At 55.0% G+C, this 16846-nt stretch overlaps 18 non-coding genes across 18 annotated transcripts; all 18 read right to left on the reverse strand.

Moving 5' to 3' along the window:
- Positions 1 to 285: 285 nt before the first annotated feature.
- Positions 286 to 404, reverse strand: LOC126186466 (5S ribosomal RNA). The gene has a single exon (XR_007537558.1). It is a non-coding gene; the product is annotated as a 5S ribosomal RNA (ribosomal RNA).
- An 868-nt stretch (positions 405 to 1272) lies between these two features.
- LOC126185244 (5S ribosomal RNA) lies at positions 1273 to 1391 on the reverse strand. The gene has a single exon (XR_007537006.1). It is a non-coding gene; the product is annotated as a 5S ribosomal RNA (ribosomal RNA).
- An 828-nt stretch (positions 1392 to 2219) lies between these two features.
- On the reverse strand, positions 2220 to 2338 carry LOC126186422 (5S ribosomal RNA). Its single transcript, XR_007537516.1, has one exon. It is a non-coding gene; the product is annotated as a 5S ribosomal RNA (ribosomal RNA).
- An 828-nt stretch (positions 2339 to 3166) lies between these two features.
- Positions 3167 to 3285, reverse strand: LOC126186332 (5S ribosomal RNA). Its single transcript, XR_007537430.1, has one exon. It is a non-coding gene; the product is annotated as a 5S ribosomal RNA (ribosomal RNA).
- Positions 3286 to 4118: 833 nt separating this feature from the next.
- Positions 4119 to 4237, reverse strand: LOC126186605 (5S ribosomal RNA). The gene has a single exon (XR_007537670.1). It is a non-coding gene; the product is annotated as a 5S ribosomal RNA (ribosomal RNA).
- An 833-nt stretch (positions 4238 to 5070) lies between these two features.
- LOC126186348 (5S ribosomal RNA) lies at positions 5071 to 5189 on the reverse strand. The gene has a single exon (XR_007537445.1). It is a non-coding gene; the product is annotated as a 5S ribosomal RNA (ribosomal RNA).
- An 828-nt stretch (positions 5190 to 6017) lies between these two features.
- LOC126186280 (5S ribosomal RNA) lies at positions 6018 to 6136 on the reverse strand. The gene has a single exon (XR_007537380.1). It is a non-coding gene; the product is annotated as a 5S ribosomal RNA (ribosomal RNA).
- An 829-nt stretch (positions 6137 to 6965) lies between these two features.
- LOC126186596 (5S ribosomal RNA) lies at positions 6966 to 7084 on the reverse strand. The gene has a single exon (XR_007537661.1). It is a non-coding gene; the product is annotated as a 5S ribosomal RNA (ribosomal RNA).
- Positions 7085 to 7913: 829 nt separating this feature from the next.
- On the reverse strand, positions 7914 to 8032 carry LOC126186298 (5S ribosomal RNA). The gene has a single exon (XR_007537397.1). It is a non-coding gene; the product is annotated as a 5S ribosomal RNA (ribosomal RNA).
- Positions 8033 to 8860: 828 nt separating this feature from the next.
- LOC126186390 (5S ribosomal RNA) lies at positions 8861 to 8979 on the reverse strand. Its single transcript, XR_007537485.1, has one exon. It is a non-coding gene; the product is annotated as a 5S ribosomal RNA (ribosomal RNA).
- Positions 8980 to 9811: 832 nt separating this feature from the next.
- Positions 9812 to 9930, reverse strand: LOC126186387 (5S ribosomal RNA). The gene has a single exon (XR_007537482.1). It is a non-coding gene; the product is annotated as a 5S ribosomal RNA (ribosomal RNA).
- An 828-nt stretch (positions 9931 to 10758) lies between these two features.
- Positions 10759 to 10877, reverse strand: LOC126185313 (5S ribosomal RNA). The gene has a single exon (XR_007537073.1). It is a non-coding gene; the product is annotated as a 5S ribosomal RNA (ribosomal RNA).
- Positions 10878 to 11705: 828 nt separating this feature from the next.
- Positions 11706 to 11824, reverse strand: LOC126186484 (5S ribosomal RNA). Its single transcript, XR_007537576.1, has one exon. It is a non-coding gene; the product is annotated as a 5S ribosomal RNA (ribosomal RNA).
- An 827-nt stretch (positions 11825 to 12651) lies between these two features.
- LOC126186444 (5S ribosomal RNA) lies at positions 12652 to 12770 on the reverse strand. Its single transcript, XR_007537538.1, has one exon. It is a non-coding gene; the product is annotated as a 5S ribosomal RNA (ribosomal RNA).
- Positions 12771 to 13593: 823 nt separating this feature from the next.
- Positions 13594 to 13712, reverse strand: LOC126185375 (5S ribosomal RNA). Its single transcript, XR_007537132.1, has one exon. It is a non-coding gene; the product is annotated as a 5S ribosomal RNA (ribosomal RNA).
- Positions 13713 to 14540: 828 nt separating this feature from the next.
- Positions 14541 to 14659, reverse strand: LOC126185242 (5S ribosomal RNA). The gene has a single exon (XR_007537004.1). It is a non-coding gene; the product is annotated as a 5S ribosomal RNA (ribosomal RNA).
- Positions 14660 to 15487: 828 nt separating this feature from the next.
- Positions 15488 to 15606, reverse strand: LOC126186485 (5S ribosomal RNA). The gene has a single exon (XR_007537577.1). It is a non-coding gene; the product is annotated as a 5S ribosomal RNA (ribosomal RNA).
- Positions 15607 to 16438: 832 nt separating this feature from the next.
- On the reverse strand, positions 16439 to 16557 carry LOC126186277 (5S ribosomal RNA). The gene has a single exon (XR_007537377.1). It is a non-coding gene; the product is annotated as a 5S ribosomal RNA (ribosomal RNA).
- Between the last annotated feature and the right edge of the window lie 289 nt (positions 16558 to 16846).

Genomic DNA, 16846 nt, shown 5'->3' on the forward strand with positions numbered 1-16846 from the left:
GACTAAGGAATGCATTCGTGTTTACAAATCAAATTTGGAACTCTACACTCCTACACAACAATAGGCGGTGACGTATTTCAGAAATCACCTGCCGATTCGTACTGTTTTGTCGTTTTCAAAGTCTTCTTGGAAAAGTTGGTTAGCACATTCTCCCTCAAACTGAGTTAATTACTGCATTTTCGTACCATTACAGTAGTTTAAAAGGCTTAAGGAAGCATCTTTGTCACAACAGAAAGGTAGTTTGAAAATTGGGCTGGCGACCTAACAAAAAAACAAAAGGAAGGGAGCCAACAGCATCCGGGTTTCCCAGGCGGTCACCCATCCAAGTACTAGCCGGGCCCGATGATGCTTAACTTCGGTGATCGGACGTGAACCGGTGTATTCATCATGGTATGGCCGTTGGCGCTCATCTAATGTAGGAGCACGGCAGAATTCGCGTTCGGCTTTTCTCCCAACACACAAAATGTTAGTTTTCGGCCGCATTTGACGAAAGCGCTTCCTTCCGCAACCGCCAGTTCCTCGAGGACGGCGCGGGGAGGCGCGCCCGGCGTCCCAGCAGAGCGACGGCCGAATTGGCGGGCGCACCGCCGCGTGTGTGAGACGCACTGCTGCTCGTTGCACCCCGTGTCATTCGCTGGGCGCGTGCAGCCTTCGACACTAGCGGAGGACGCATCTTGTCCCTGGTGTTCAGCGGAGGGCCTGTGCGGGGTGTGGCAGTGTCGTGCTGGAGGGCGCCACTGGTAGCGATGTGGGCTTCCTCGCCTCGCCACGCCTCGCCTCGCCTCGCCTCGCCTCGCCTCGCCTTGCCTCGCCTCGCCTCACACCAGGTGTCTGCGTAGTTTGCAGTGCATTCGCACCATTCCTATCCCTGTCCCTGTCCCCGTCCCGACTTGTCCCGACTTTGCTCGACTGCCGCTCGCTGCCGCTCGGGTCGTGGTCCATATGACAGCGCAAGCACGACAAACGTCTGCGGGACGAGACGAGACGACAAAGGAATACATTCGTGGTTACAAATCAAATTTGGAACTCTACACTCCTACACAACAATAGGCGGTGACGTATTTCAGAAATCACCTGCCGATTCGTACTGTTTTGTCGTTTTCAAAGTCTTCTTGGCCATACTTGGTTACCACATTCTCCCTCAAACTGAGTTAATTACTGCATTTTCGTACCATTACAGTAGTTTAAAAGGCTTAAGGAGGCATCTTTGTCACAACAGAAAGGTAGTTTGAAAATTGGGCTGGCGACATAACAAAAAAACAAAAGGAAGGGAGCCAACAGCACCCGGGTTTCCCAGGCGGTCACCCATCCAAGTACTAGCCGGGCCCGATGATGCTTAACTTCGGTGATCGGACGAGAACCGGTGTATTCTTCTTGGTATGGCCGTTGGCGCTCATCTAATGTAGGAGCACGGCAGAATACGCGTTCGGCTTTTCTCCCAACACACAAAATGTTAGTTTTCGGCCGCATTTGACGAAAGCGCTTCCTTCCGCAACCGCCAGTTCCTCGAGGACGGCGCGGGGAGGCGTGCCCGGCGTCCCAGCAGAGCGACGGTCGAATTGGCGGGAGCACCGCCGCGTGTGTGAGACGCACTGCTGCTCGTTGCGCCCCCTGTCATTCGCTGGGCGCGTGCAGCCTTCGACACTAGCGGAGGACGCATCTTGTCCCTGGTGTTCAGCGGAGGGCCTGTGCAGGGTGTGGCAGTGTCGTGCTGGAGGGCGCCACTGGTAGCGATGTGGGCTTCCTCGCCTCGCCTCGCCTCGCCTCACACCAGGTGTCTGCGTAGTTTGCAGTGCATTCGCACCATTCCTATCCCTGTCCCTGTCCCCGTCCCGACTTGTCCCGACTTTGCTCGACTGCCGCTCGCTGCCGCTCGGGTCGTGGTCCATATGACAGCGCAAGCACGACAAACGTCTGCGGGACGAGACGAGACGACAAAGGAATATATTTGTGGTTACAAATCAAATTTGGAACTCTACACTCCTACACAACAATAGGCGGTGACGTATTTCAGAAATCACCTGCCGATTCGTACTGTTTTGTCGTTTTCAAAGTCTTCTTGGCCATACTTGGTTACCACATTCTCCCTCAAACTGAGTTAATTACTGCATTTTCGTACCATTACAGTAGTTTAAAAGGCTTAAGGAGGCATCTTTGTCACAACAGAAAGGTAGTTTGAAAATTGGGCTGGCGACATAACAAAAAAACAAAAGGAAGGGAGCCAACAGCACCCGGGTTTCCCAGGCGGTCACCCATCCAAGTACTAGCCGGGCCCGATGATGCTTAACTTCGGTGATCGGACGAGAACCGGTGTATTCATCTTGGTATGGCCGTTGGCGCTCATCTAATGTAGGAGCACGGCAGAATTCTCGTTCGGCTTTTCTCCCAACACACAAAATGTTAGTTTTCGGCCGCATTTGACGAAAGCGCTTCCTTCCGCAACCGCCAGTTCCTCGAGGACGGCGCGGGGAGGCGTGCCCGGCGTCCCAGCAGAGCGACGGTCGAATTGGCGGGCGCACCGCCGCGTGTGTGAGACGCACTGCTGCTCGTTGCGCCCCCTGTCATTCGCTGGGCGCGTGCAGCCTTCGACACTAGCGGAGGACGCATCTTGTCCCTGGTGTTCAGCGGAGGGCCTGTGCGGGGTGTGGCAGTGTCGTGCTGGAGGGCGCCACTGGTAGCGATGTGGGCTTCCTCGCCTCGCCTCGCCTCGCCTCACACCAGGTGTCTGCGTAGTTTGCAGTGCATTCGCACCATTCCTATCCCTGTCCCTGTGCCCGTCCCGACTTGTCCCGACTTTGCTCGACTGCCGCTCGCTGCCGCTCGGGTCGTGGTCCATATGACAGCGCAAGCACGACAAACGTCTGCGGGACGAGACGAGACGACTAAGGAATACATTCGTGGTTACAAATCAAATTTGGAACTCTACACTCCTACACAACAATAGGCGGTGACGTATTTCAGAAATCACCTGCCGATTCGTACTGTTTTGTCGTTTTCAAAGTCTTCTTGGCCATACTTGGTTAGCACATTCTCCCTCAAACTGAGTTAAGTACTGCATTTTCGTACCATTACAGTAGTTTAAAAGGCTTAAGGAAGCATCTTTGTCACAACAGAAAGGTAGTTTGAAAATTGGGCTGGCGACATAACAAAAAAACAAAAGGAAGGGAGCCAACAGCACCCGGGTTTCCCAGGCGGTCACCCATCCAAGTACTAGCCGGGCCCGATGATGCTTAACTTCGGCGATCGGACGAGAACCGGTGTATTCATCATGGTATGGCCGTTGGCGCTCATCTAATGTAGGAGCACGGCAGAATTCGCGTTCGGCCTTTCTACCAACACACAAAATGTTAGTTTTCGGCCGCATTTGACGAAAGCGCTTCCTTCCGCAACCGCCAGTTCCTCGAGGACGGCGCGGGGAGGCGCGCCCGGCGTCCCAGCAGAGCGACGGCCGAATTGGCGGGCGCACCGCCGCGTGTGTGAGACGCACTGCTGCTCGTTGCACCCCCTGTCATTCGCTGGGCGCGTGCAGCCTTCGACACTAGCGGAGGACGCATCTTGTCCCTGGTGTTCAGCGTAGGGCCTGTGCGGGTTGTGGCAGTGTCGTGTTGGAGGGCGCCACTGGTAGCGATGTGGGCTTCCTCGCCTCGCCTCGCCTCGCCTCGCCTCACACCAGGTGTCTGCGTAGTTTGCAGTGCATTCGCACCATTCCTATCCCTGTCCCTGTCCCCGTCCCGACTTGTCCCGACTTTGCTAGACTGCCGCTCGCTGCCGCTCGGGTCGTGGTCCATATGACAGCGCAAGCACGACAAACGTCTGCGGGACGAGACGAGACGACTAAGGAATACATTCGTGGTTACAAATCAAATTTGGAACTCTACACTCCTACACAACAATAGGCGGTGACGTATTTCAGAAATCACCAGCCGATTCGTACTGTTTTCTCGTTTTCAAAGTCTTCTTGGCCATACTTGGTTAGCACATTCTCCCTCAAACTGAGTTAATTACTGAATTTTCGTAGCATTACAGTAGTTTAAAAGGCTTAAGGAAGCATCTTTGTCACAACAGAAAGGTAGTTTGAAAATTGGGCTGGCGACATAACAAAAAAACAAAAGGAAGGGAGCCAACAGCACCCGGGTTTCCCAGGCGGTCACCCATCCAAGTACTAGCCAGGCCCGATGATTCTTAACTTCGGCGATCGGACGAGAACCGGTGTATTCATCATGGTATGGCCGTTGGCGCTCATCTAATGTAGGAGCACGGCAGAATTCGCGTTCGGCTTTTCTCCCAACACACAAAATGTTAGTTTTCGGCCGCATTTGACGAAAGCGCTTCCTTCCGCAACCGCCAGTTCCTCGAGGACGGCGCGGGGAGGCGCGCCCTGCGTCCCAGCAGAGCGACGGCCGAATTGGCGGGCGCACCGCCGCGTGTGTGAGACGCACTGCTGCTCGTTGCACCCCCTGTCATTCGCTGGGCGCGTGCAGCCTTCGACACTAGCGGAGGACGCATCTTGTCCCTGGTGTTCAGCGGAGGGCCTGTGCGGGGTGTGGCAGTGTCGTGCTGGAGGGCGCCACTGGTAGCGATGTGGGCTTCCTCGCCTCGCCTCGCCTCGCCTCGCCTCACGCCAGGTGTCTGCGTAGTTTGCAGTGCATTCGCACCATTCCTATCCCTGTCCCTGTCCCCGTCCCGACTTGTCCCGACTGCCGCTCGACTGCCGCTCGCTGCCGCTCGGGTCGTGGTGCATATGACAGCGCAAGCACGACAAACGTCTGCGATACGAGACGAGACGACTAAGGAATACATTCGTGGTTACAAATCAAATTTGGAACTCTACACTCCTACACAACAATAGGCGGTGACGTATTTCAGAAATCACCTGCCGATTCGTACTGTTTTGTCGTTTTCAAAGTCTTCTTGGCCATACTTGGTTAGCACATTCTCCCTCAAACTGAGTTAATTACTGCATTTTCGTACCATTACAGTAGTTTAAAAGGCTTAAGGAAGCATCTTTGTCACAACAGGAAGGTAGTTTGAAAAATGGGCTGGCGACATAAAAAAAAACAAAAGGAGGGGAGCCAACAGCACCCGGGTTTCCCAGGCGGTCACCCATACAAGTACTAGCCGGGCCCGATGATGCTTAACTTCGGTGATCGGACGAGAACCGGTGTATTCATCATGGTATGGCCGTTGGCGCTCATCTAATGTAGGAGCACGGCAGAATTCGCGTTCGGCTTTTTTCCCAACACACAAAATGTTAGTTTTCGGCCGCATTTGACGAAAGCGCTTCCTTCCGCAACCGCCAGTTCCTCGAGGACGGCGCGGGGATGCGCGCCCGGCGTCCCAACAGAGCGACGGCCGAATTGGCGGGCGCACCGCCGCGTGTGTGAGACGCACTGCTGCTCGTTGCACCCCCTGTCATTCGCTGGGCGCGTGCAGCCTTCGACACTAGCGGAGGACGCATCTTGTCCCTGGTGTTCAGCGGAGGGCCTGTGCGGGGTGTGGCAGTGTCGTGCTGGAGGGCGCCACTGGTAGCGATGTGGGCTTCCTCGCCTCGCCTCGCCTCGCCTCACACCAGGTGTCTGCGTAATTTGCAGTGCATTCGCACCATTCCTATCCCTGTCCCTGTCCCCGTCCCGACTTGTCCCGACTTTGCTCGACTGCCGCTCGCTGCCGCTCGGGTCGTGGTCCATATGACAGCGCAAGCACGACAAACGTCTGCGGGACGAGACGAGACGACTAAGGAATACATTCGTGGTTACAAATCAAATTTGGAACTCTACACTCCTACACAACAATAGGCGGTGACGTATTTCAGAAATCACCTGCCGATTCGTACTGTTTTGTCGTTTTCAAAGTCTTCTTGGCCATACTTGGTTAGCACATTCTCCATCAAACTGAGTTAATTACTGCATTTTCGTACCATTACAGTAGTTTAAAAGGCTTAAGGAAGCATCTTTGTCACAACAGAAAGGTAGTTTGAAAATTGGGCTGGCGACATAACAAAAAAACAAAAGGAAGGGAGCCAACAGCGCCCGGGTTTCCCAGGCGGTCACCCATCCAAGTACTAGCCGGGCCCGATGATGCTTAACTTCGGTGATCGGACGAGAACCGGTGTATTCATCATGGTATGGCCGTTGGCGCTCATCTAATGTAGGACCACGGCAGAATTCGCGTTCGGCTTTTCTCCCAACACACAAAATGCTAGTTTTCGGCCGCATTTGACGAAAGCGCTTCCTTCCGCAACCGCCAGTTCCTCGAAGACGGCGCGGGGAGGCGCGCCCGGCGTCCCAGCAGAGCGACGGCCGAATTGGCGGGCGCACCGCCGCGTGTGTGAGACGCACTGCTGCTCGTTGCACCCCCTGTCATTCGCTGGGCGCGTGCAGCCTTCGACACTAGCGGAGGACGCTTCTTGTCCCTGGTGTTCAGGGGAGGGCCTGTGCGGGGTGTGGCAGTGTCGTGCTGGAGGGCGCCACTGGTAGCGATGTGGGCTTCCTCGCCTCGCCTCGCCTCGCCTCACACCAGGTGTCTGCGTAGTTTGCAGTGCATTCGCACCATTCCTATCCCTGTCCCTGTCCCCGTCCCGACTTGTCCCGACTGCCGCTCGACTGCCGCTCGCTGCCGCTCGGGTCGTGATCCATATGACAGCGCACTCACGACAAACGTCTGCGGGACGAGACGAGACGACTAAGGAATACATTCGTGGTTACAAATCAAATTTGGAACTCTACACTCCTACACAACAATAGGCGGTGACGTATTTCAGAAATCACCTGCCGATTCGTACTGTTTTGTCGTTTTCAAAGTCTTCTTGGCCATACTTGGTTAGCACATTCTCCCTCAAACTGAGTTAATTACTGCATTTTCGTACCATTACAGTAGTTTAAAATGCTTAAGGAAGCATCTTTGTCACAACAGAAAGGTAGTTTGAAAATTGGGCTGGCGACATAACAAAAAAACAAAAGGAAGGGAGCCAACAGCACCCGGGTTTCCCAGGCGTTCACCCATCCAAGTACTAGCCGGGCCCGATGATGCTTAACTTCGGTGATCGGACGAGAACCGGTGTATTCATCATGGTATGGCCGTTGGCGCTCATCTAATGTAGGATCACGGCTGAATTCGCGTTCGGCTTTTCTCCCAACACACAAAATGTTAGTTTTCGGCCGCATTTGACGAAAGCGCTTCCTTCCGCAACCGCCAGTTCCTCGAGGACGGCGTGGGGATGCGCGCCCGGCGTCCCAGCAGAGCGACGGCCGAATTGGCGGGCGCACCGCCGCGTGTGTGAGACGCAGTGCTGCTCGTTGCACCCCCTGTCATTCGCTGGGCGCGTGCAGCCTTCGACACTAGCGGAGGACGCACCTTGTCCCTGGTGTTCAGCGGAGGGCCTGTGCGGGGTGTGGCAGTGTCGTGCTGGAGGGCGCCACTGGTAAGCGATGTGGGCTTCCTCGCCTCGCCTCGCCTCGCCTCACACCAGGTGTCTGCGTAGTTTGCAGTGCATTCGCACCATTCCTATCCCTGTCCCTGTCCCCGTCCCGACTTGTCCCGACTTTGCTCGACTGCCGCTCGCTGCCGCTCGGGTCGTGGTCCATATGACAGCGCAAGCACGACAAACGTCTGCGGGACGAGACGAGACGACTAAGGAATACATTCGTGGTTACAAATCAAATTTGGAACTCTACACTCCTACACAACAATAGGCGGTGACGTATTTCAGAAATCACCTGCCGATTCGTACTGTTTTGTCGTTTTCAAAGTCTTCTTGGCCATACATGGTTAGCTCATTCTCCCTCAAACTTAGTTAATTACTGCATTTTCGTACCATTACAGTAGTTTAAAAGGCTTAAGGAAGCATCTTTGTCACAACAGAAAGGTAGTTTGAAAATTGGGCTGGCGACATAACAAAAAAACAAAAGGAAGGGAGCCAACAGCACCCGGGTTTCCCAGGCGGTCACCCATCCAAGTACTAGCCGGGCCCGATGATGCTTAACTTCGGTGATCGGACGAGAACCGGTGTATTCATCATGGTATTGCCGTTGGCGCTCATCTAATGTAGGAGCACGGCAGAATTCGCGTTCGGCTTTTCTCCCAACACACAAAATGTTAGTTTTCGGCCGCATTTGACGAAAGCGCTTCCTTCCGCAACCGCCAGTTCCTCGAGGACGGCGCGGGGAAGCGCGCCCGGCGTCCCAGCAGAGCGACGGCCGAATTGGCGGGCGCACCGCCGCGTGTGTGAGACGCACTGCTGCTCGTTGCACCCCCTGTCATTCGCTGGGCGCGTGCAGCCTTCGACACTAGCGGAGGACGCACCTTGTCCCTGGTGTTCAGCGGAGGGCCTGTGCGGGGTGTGGCAGTGTCGTGCTGGAGGGCGCCACTGGTAGCGATGTGGGCTTCCTCGCCTCGCCTCGCCTCGCCTCACACCAGGTGTCTGCGTAGTTTGCAGTGCATTCGCACCATTCCTATCCCTGTCCCTGTCCCCGTCCCGACTTGTCCCGACTTTGCTCGACTGCCGCTCGCTGCCGCTCGGGTCGTGGTCCATATGACAGCGCAAGCACGACAAACGTCTGCGGGACGAGACGAGACGACTAAGGAATACATTCGTGGTTACAAATCAAATTTGGAACTCTACACTCCTACACAACAATAGGCGGTGACGTATTTCAGAAATCACCTGCCGATTCGTACTGTTTTGTCGTTTTCAAAGTCTTCTTGGCAAACTTGGTTAGCACATTCTCCCTCAAACTGAGTTAATTACTACATTTTCGTACCATTACAGTAGTTTAAAAGGCTTCAGGAAGCAATTTTTGTCACAACAGAAAGGTAGTTTGAAAATTGGGCTGGCGACATAACAAAAAAACAAAAGGAAGGGAGCCAACAGCACCCGGGTTTCCCAGGCGGTCACCCATCCAAGTACTAGCCGGGCCCGATGATGCTTAACTTCGGTGATCGGACGAGAACCGGTGTATTCATCATGGTATGGCCATTAGCGCTCATCTAATGTAGGAGCACGGCAGAATTCGCGTTCGGCTTTTCTCCCAACACACAAAATGTTAGTTTTCGGCCGAATTTGACGAAAGCGCTTCCTTCCGCAACCGCCAGCTCCTCGAGGACGGCGCGGGGAGGCGTGCCCGGCGTCCCAGCAGAGCGACGGCCGAATTGGCGGGCGCACCGCCGCGTGTGTGAGACGCACTGCTGCTCGTTGCACCCCCTGTCATTCGCTGGGCGCGTGCAGCCTTCGACACTAGCGGAGGACGCATCTTGTCCCTGGTGTTCAGCGGAGGGCCTGTGCGGGGTGTGGCAGTGTCGTGCTGGAGGGCGCCACTGGTAGCGATGTGGGCTTCCTCGCCTCGCCTCGCCTCGCCTCGCCTCACACCAGGTGTCTGCGTAGTTTGCAGTGCATTCGCACCATTCCTATCCCTGTCCCTGTCCCCGTCCCGACTTGTCCCGACTTTGCTCGACTGCCGCTCGCTGCCGCTCGGGTCGTGGTCCATATGACAGCGCAAGCACGACAAACGTCTGCGGGACGAGACGAGACGACTAAGGAATACATTCGTGGTTACAAATCAAATTTGGAACTCTACACTCCTACACAACAATAGACGGTGACGTATTTCATTAATCACCTGCCGATTCGTAGTGTTTTGTCGTTTTCAAAGTCTTCTTGGCAAACTTGGTTAGCACATTCTCCCTCAAACTGAGTTAATTACTGCATTTTCGTACCATTACAGTAGTTTAAAAGGCTTAAGGAAGCATCTTTGTCACAACAGAAAGGTAGTTTGGCAATTGGGCTGGCGACATAACAAAAAAACAAAAGGAAGGGAGCCAACAGCACCCGGGTTTCCCAGGCGGTCACCCATCCAACTACTAGCCGGGCCCGATGATGCTTAACTTCGGTGATCGGACGAGAACCGGTGTATTCATCATGGTATGGCCGTTGGCGCTCATCTAATGTAGGAGCACGGCAGAATTCGCGTTCGGCTTTTCTCCCAACACACAAAATGTTAGTTTTCGGCCGCATTTGACGAAAGCGCTTCCTTCCGCAACCGCCAGTTCCTCGAGGACGGCGCGGGGAGGCGTGCCCGGCGTCCCAGCAGAGCGACTGCCGAATTGGCGGGCGCACCGCCGCGTGTGTGAGACGCACTGCTGCTCGTTGCACCCCCTGTGATTCGCTGGGCGCGTGCAGCCTTCGACACTAGCGGAGAACGCATCTTGTCCCTGGTGTTCAGCGGAGGGCCTGTGCGGGGTGTGGCAGTGTCGTGCTGGAGGGCGCCACTGGTACCGATGTGGGCTTCCTCGCCTCGCCTCGCCTCGCCTCACACCAGGTGTCTGCGTAGTTTGCAGTGCATTCGCACCATTCCTATCCCTGTCCCTGTCCCCGTCCCGACTTGTCCCGACTTTGCTCGACTGCCGCTCGCTGCCGCTCGGGTCGTGGTCCATATGACAGCGCAAGCACGACAAACGTCTGCGGGACGAGACGAGACGACTAAGGAATACATTCGTGGTTACAAATCAAATTTGGAACTCTACACTCCTACACAACAATAGGCGGTGACGTATTTCAGAAATCACCTGCCGATTCGTACTGTTTTGTCGTTTTCAAAGTCTTCTTGGCCATACTTGGTTAGCACATTCTCCCTCAAACTGAGTTAATTACTGCATTTTCGTACCATTACAGTAGTTTAAAAGGCTTAAGGAAGCATCTTTGTCACAACAGAAAGGTAGTTTGAAAATTGGGCTGGCGACATAACAAAAAAACAAAAGGAAGGGAGCCAACAGCACCCGGGTTTCCCAGGCGGTCACCCATCCAAGTAGTAGCCGGGCCCGATGATGCTTAACTTCGGTGATCGGACGAGAACCGGTGTATTCATCATGGTATAGCAGTTGGCGCTCATCTAATGTAGGAGCACGGCAGAATTCGCGTTCGGCTTTTCTCCCAACACACAAAATGTTAGTTTTCGGCCGCATTTGACGTAAGCGCTTCCTTCCGCAACCGCCAGTTCCTCGAGGACGGCGCGGGGAGGCGTGCCCGGCGTCCCAGCAGAGCGACGGCCGAATTGGCGGGCGCACCGCCGCGTGTGTGAGACGCACTGCTGCTCGTTGCACCCCCTGTCATTCGCTGGGCGCGTGCAGCCTTCGACACTAGCGGAGGACGCATCTTGTCCCTGCTGTTCAGCGGAGGGCCTGTGCGGGGTGTGGCAGTGTCGTGCTGGAGGGCGCCACTGGTACCGATGTGGGCTTCCTCGCCTCGCCTCGCCTCGCCTCACACCAGGTGTCTGCGTAGTTTGCAGTGCATTCGCACCATTCCTATCCCTGTCCCTGTCCCCGTCCCGACTTGTCCCGACTTTGCTCGACTGCCGCTCGCTGCCGCTCGGGTCGTGGTCCATATGACAGCGCAAGCACGACAAACGTCTGCGGGACGAGACGAGACGACTAAGGAATACATTCGTGGTTACAAATCAAATTTGGAACTCTACACTCCTACACAACAATAGGCGGTGACGTATTTCAGAAATCACCTGCCGATTCGTACTGTTTTGTCGTTTTCAAAGTCTTCTTGGCCATACTTGGTTAGCACATTCTCCCTCAAACTGAGTTAATTACTGCATTTTCGTACCATTACAGTAGTTTAAAAGGCTTAAGGAAGCATCTTTGTCACAACAGATAGGTAGTTTGAAAATTGGGCTGGCGACATAATAAAAAAACAAAAGGAAGGGAGCCAACAGCACACGGGTTTCCCAGGCGGTCACCCATCCAAGTACTAGCCGGGCCCGATGATGCTTAACTTCGGTGATCGGACGAGAACCGGTGTATTCATCATGGTATGGCCGTTGGCGCTCATCTAATGTAGGAGCACGGCAGATTTCGCGTTCGGCTTTTCTCCCAACACACAAAATGTTAGTTTTCGGCCGCATTTGACGAAAGCGCTTCCTTCCGCAACCGCCAGTTCCTCGAGGACGGCGCGGGGAGGCGTGCCCGGCGTCCCAGCAGAGCGACGGCCGAATTGGCGGGCGCACCGCCGCGTGTGTGAGACGCACTGCTGCTCGTTGCACCCCCTGTGATTCGCTGGGCGCGTGCAGCCTTCGACACTAGCGGAGGACGCATCTTGTCCCTGGTGTTCAGCGGAGGGCCTGTGCGGGGTGTGGCAGTGTCGTGCTGGAGGTCGCCACTGGTAGCGATGTGGGCTTCCTCGCCTCGCCTCGCCTCGCCTCACACCAGGTGTCTGCGTAGTTTGAAGTGCATTCGCACCATTCCTATCCCTGTCCCTGTCCCCGTCCCGACTTGTCCCGACTTTGCTCGACTGCCGCTCGCTGCCGCTCGGGTCGTGGTCCATATGACAGCGCAAGCACGACAAACGTCTGCGGGACGAGACGAGACGACTAAGGAATACATTCGTGGTTACAAATCAAATTTGGAACTCTACACTCCTACACAACAATAGGCGGTGACGTATTTCAGAAATCACCTGCCGATTCGTACTGTTTTGTCGTTTTCAAAGTCTTCTTGGCCATACTTGGTTAGCACATTCTCCCTCAAACTGAGTTAATTACTGCATTTTCGTACCATTACAGTAGTTTAAAAGGCGTAAAGAAGCATCTTTGTCACAACAGAAAGGTAGTTTGAAAATTGGGCTGGCGACATAACAAAAAACAAAAGGAAGGGAGCCAACAGCACCCGGGTTTCTCAGGCGGTCACCCATCCAACTACTAGCCGGGCCCGATGATGCTTAACTTCGGTGATCGGACGAGAACCGGTGTATTCATCATGGTATGGCCGTTGGCGCTCATCTAATGTAGGAGCACGGCAGAATTCGCGTTCGGCTTTTCTCCCAACACACAAATTGTTAGTTTTCGGCCGCATTTGACGAAAGCGCTTCCTTCCGCAACCGCCAGTTCCTCGAGGACGGCGCGGGGAGGCGTGCCCGGCGTCCCAGCAGAGCGACGGACGAATTGGCGGGCGCACCGCCGCGTGTGTGAGACGCACTGCTGCTCGTTGCACCCCCTGTCATTCGCTGGGCGCGTGCAGCCTTCGACACTAGCGGAGGACGCATCTTGTCCCTGGTGTTCAGCGGAAGGCCTGTGCGGGGTGTGGCAGTGTCGTGCTGGAGGGCGCCACTGGTAGCGATGTGGGCTTCCTCGCCTCGCCTCGCCTCGCCTCGCCTCACACCAGGTGTCTGCGTAGTTTGCAGTGCATTCGCACCATTCCTATCCCTGTCCCTGTCCCCGTCCCAACTTGTCGCGACTGCCGCTCGACTGCTTCTCGCTGCCGCTCGGGTCGTGGTCCATATGACAGCGCAAGCACGACAAACGTCTGCGGGACGAGACGAGACGACTAAGGAATACATTCGTGGTTACAAATCAAATTTGGAACTCTACACTCCTACTCAACAATAGGCGGTGACGTATTTCAGAAATCACCTGCCGATTCGTACTGTTTTGTCGTTTTCAAAGTCTTCTTGGCCATACTTGGTTAGCACATTCTCCCTCAAACTGAGTTAATTACTGCATTTTCGTACCATTACAGTAGTTTAGTAGTATCTTTGTCACAACAGAAAGGTAGTTTGAAAATTGGGCTGGCGGCATAACAAAAAAACAAAAGGAAGGGAGCCAACAGCACCCGGGTTTCCCAGGCGGTCACCCATCCAAGTATGAGCCGGGCCAGATGATGCTTAACTTCGGTGATCGGACGAGAACCGGTGTATTCATCATGGTATGGCCGTTGGCGCTCATCTAATGTAGGAGCACGGCAGAATTCGCGTTCGGCTTTTCTCCCAACACACAAAATGTTAGTTTTCGGCCGCATTTGACGAAAGCGCATCCTTCCGCAACCGCCAGTTCCTCGAGGACGGCGCGGGGAGGCGTGCCCGGCGTCCCAGCAGAGCGACGGCCGAATTGGCGGGCGCACCGCCGCGTGTGTGAGCCGCACTGCTGCTCGTTGCACCCCCTGTGATTCGCTGGGCGCGTGCAGCCTTCGACACTAGCGGAGAACGCATCTTGTCCCTGGTGTTCAGCGGAGGGCCTGTGCGGGGTGTGGCAGTGTCGTGCTGGAGGGCGCCACTGGTAGCGATGTGGGCTTCCTCGCCTCGCCTCGCCTCGCCTCACACCAGGTGTCTGCGTAGTTTGCAGTGCATTCGCACCATTCCTATCCCTGTCCCTGTCCCCGTCCCGACTTGTCCCGACTTTGCTCGACTGCCGCTCGCTGCCGCTCGGGTCGTGGTCCATATGACAGCGCAAGCACGACAAACGTCTGCGGGACGAGACGAGACGACTAAGGAATACATTCGTGGTTACAAATCAAATTTGGAACCCTACACTCCTACACAACAATAGGCGGTGACGTATTTCAGAAATCACCTGCCGATTCGTACTGTTTTGTCGTTTTCAAAGTCTTCTTGGCCATACTTGGTTAGCACATTCTCCCTCAAACTGAGTTAATTACTGCATTTTCGTACCATTACAGTAGTTTAAAAGGCTTAAGGAAGCATCTTTGTCACAACAGATAGGTAGTTTGAAAATTGGGCTGGCGACATAATAAAAAAACAAAAGGAAGGGAGCCAACAGCACACGGGTTTCCCAGGCGGTCACCCATCCAAGTACTAGCCGGGCCCGATGATGCTTAACTTCGGCGATCGGACGAGAACCGGTGTATTCATCATGGTATGGCCGTTGGCGCTCATCTAATGTAGGAGCACGGCAGATTTCGCGTTCGGCTTTTCTCCCAACACACAAAATGTTAGTTTTCGGCCGCATTTGACGAAAGCGCTTCCTTCCGCAACCGCCAGTTCCTCGAGGACGGCGCGGGGAGGCGTGCCCGGCGTCCCAGCAGAGCGACGGCCGAATTGGCGGGCGCACCGCCGCGTGTGTGAGCCGCACTGCTGCTCGTTGCACCCCCTGTGATTCGCTGGGCGCGTGCAGCCTTCGACACTAGCGGAGAACGCATCTTGTCCCTGGTGTTCAGCGGAGGGCCTGTGCGGGGTGTGGCAGTGTCGTGCTGGAGGGCGCCACTGGTAGCGATGTGGGCTTCCTCGCCTCGCCTCGCCTCGCCTCACACCAGGTGTCTGCGTAGTTTGCAGTGCATTCGCACCATTCCTATCCCTGTCCCTGTCCCCGTCCCGACTTGTCCCGACTTTGCTCGACTGCCGCTCGCTGCCGCTCGGGTCGTGGTCCATATGACAGCGCAAGCACGACAAACGTCTGCGGGACGAGACGAGACGACTAAGGAATACATTCGTGGTTACAAATCAAATTTGGAACCCTACACTCCTACACAACAATAGGCGGTGACGTATTTCAGAAATCACCTGCCGATTCGTACTGTTTTGTCGTTTTCAAAGTCTTCTTGGCCATACTTGGTTAGCACATTCTCCCTCAAACTGAGTTAATTACTGCATTTTCGTACCATTACAGTAGTTTAAAAGGCTTAAGGAAGCATCTTTGTCACAACAGATAGGTAGTTTGAAAATTGGGCTGGCGACATAATAAAAAAACAAAAGGAAGGGAGCCAACAGCACACGGGTTTCCCAGGCGGTCACCCATCCAAGTACTAGCCGGGCCCGATGATGCTTAACTTCGGTGATCGGACGAGAACCGGTGTATTCATCATGGTATGGCCGTTGGCGCTCATCTAATGTAGGAGCACGGCAGATTTCGCGTTCGGCTTTTCTCCCAACACACAAAATGTTAGTTTTCGGCCGCATTTGACGAAAGCGCTTCCTTCCGCAACCGCCAGTTCCTCGAGGACGGCGCGGGGAGGCGTGCCCGGCGTCCCAGCAGAGCGACGGCCGAATTGGCGGGCGCACCGCCGCGTGTGTGAGACGCACTGCTGCTCGTTGCACCCCCTGTGATTCGCTGGGCGCGTGCAGCCTTCGACACTAGCGGAGGACGCATCTTGTCCCTGGTGTTCAGCGGAGGGCCTGTGCGGGGTGTGGCAGTGTCGTGCTGGAGGTCGCCACTGGTAGCGATGTGGGCTTCCTCGCCTCGCCTCGCCTCGCCTCGCCTCACACCAGGTGTCTGCGTAGTTTGCAGTGCATTCGCACCATTCCTATCCCTGTCCCTGTCCCCGTCCCGACTTGTCCCGACTTTGCTCGACTGCCGCTCGCTGCCGCTCGGGTCGTGGTCCATATGACAGCGCAAGCACGACAAACGTCTGCGGGACGAGACGAGACGACTAAGGAATACATTCGTGGTTACAAATCAAATTTGGAACTCTACACTCCTACACAACAATAGGCGGTGACGTATTTCAGAAATCACCTGCCGATGCGTACTGTTTTGTCGTTTTCAAAGTCTTCTTGGCAAACTTGGTTAGCACATTCTCCCTCAAACTGAGTTAATTACTGCATTTTCGTACCATTACAGTAGTTTAAAAGGCTTAAGGAAGCATCTTTGTCACAACAGAAAGGTAGTTTGAAAATTGGGCTGGCGACATAACAAAAAAACAAAAGGAAGGGAGCCAACAGCACCCGGGTTTCCCAGGCGGTCACCCATCCAAGTACTAGCCGGGCCCGATGATGCTTAACTACGGTGATCGGACGAGAACCGGTGTATTCATCATGGTATGGCCGTTGGCGCTCATCTAATGTAGGAGCTCGGCAGAATTCGCGTTCGGCTTTTCTCCCAACACACAAAATGTTAGTTTTCGGCCGCATTTGACGAAAGCGCTTCCTTCCGCAACCGCCCGGCGTCCCAGCAGAGCGACGGCCGAATTGGCGGGCGCACCGCCGCGTGTGTGAGACGCACTGCTGCTCGTTGCACCCCCTGTCATTCGCTGGGCGCGTGCAGCCTTCGACACTAGCGGAGGACGCATCTTGTCCCTGGTGTTCAGCGGAGGGCCTGTGCGGGTTGTGGCTGTGTCGTGC

Source organism: Schistocerca cancellata, chromosome 4 (genome assembly GCF_023864275.1).
Source record: "Schistocerca cancellata isolate TAMUIC-IGC-003103 chromosome 4, iqSchCanc2.1, whole genome shotgun sequence".
Classification (NCBI taxonomy): domain Eukaryota; kingdom Metazoa; phylum Arthropoda; class Insecta; order Orthoptera; family Acrididae; genus Schistocerca; species Schistocerca cancellata.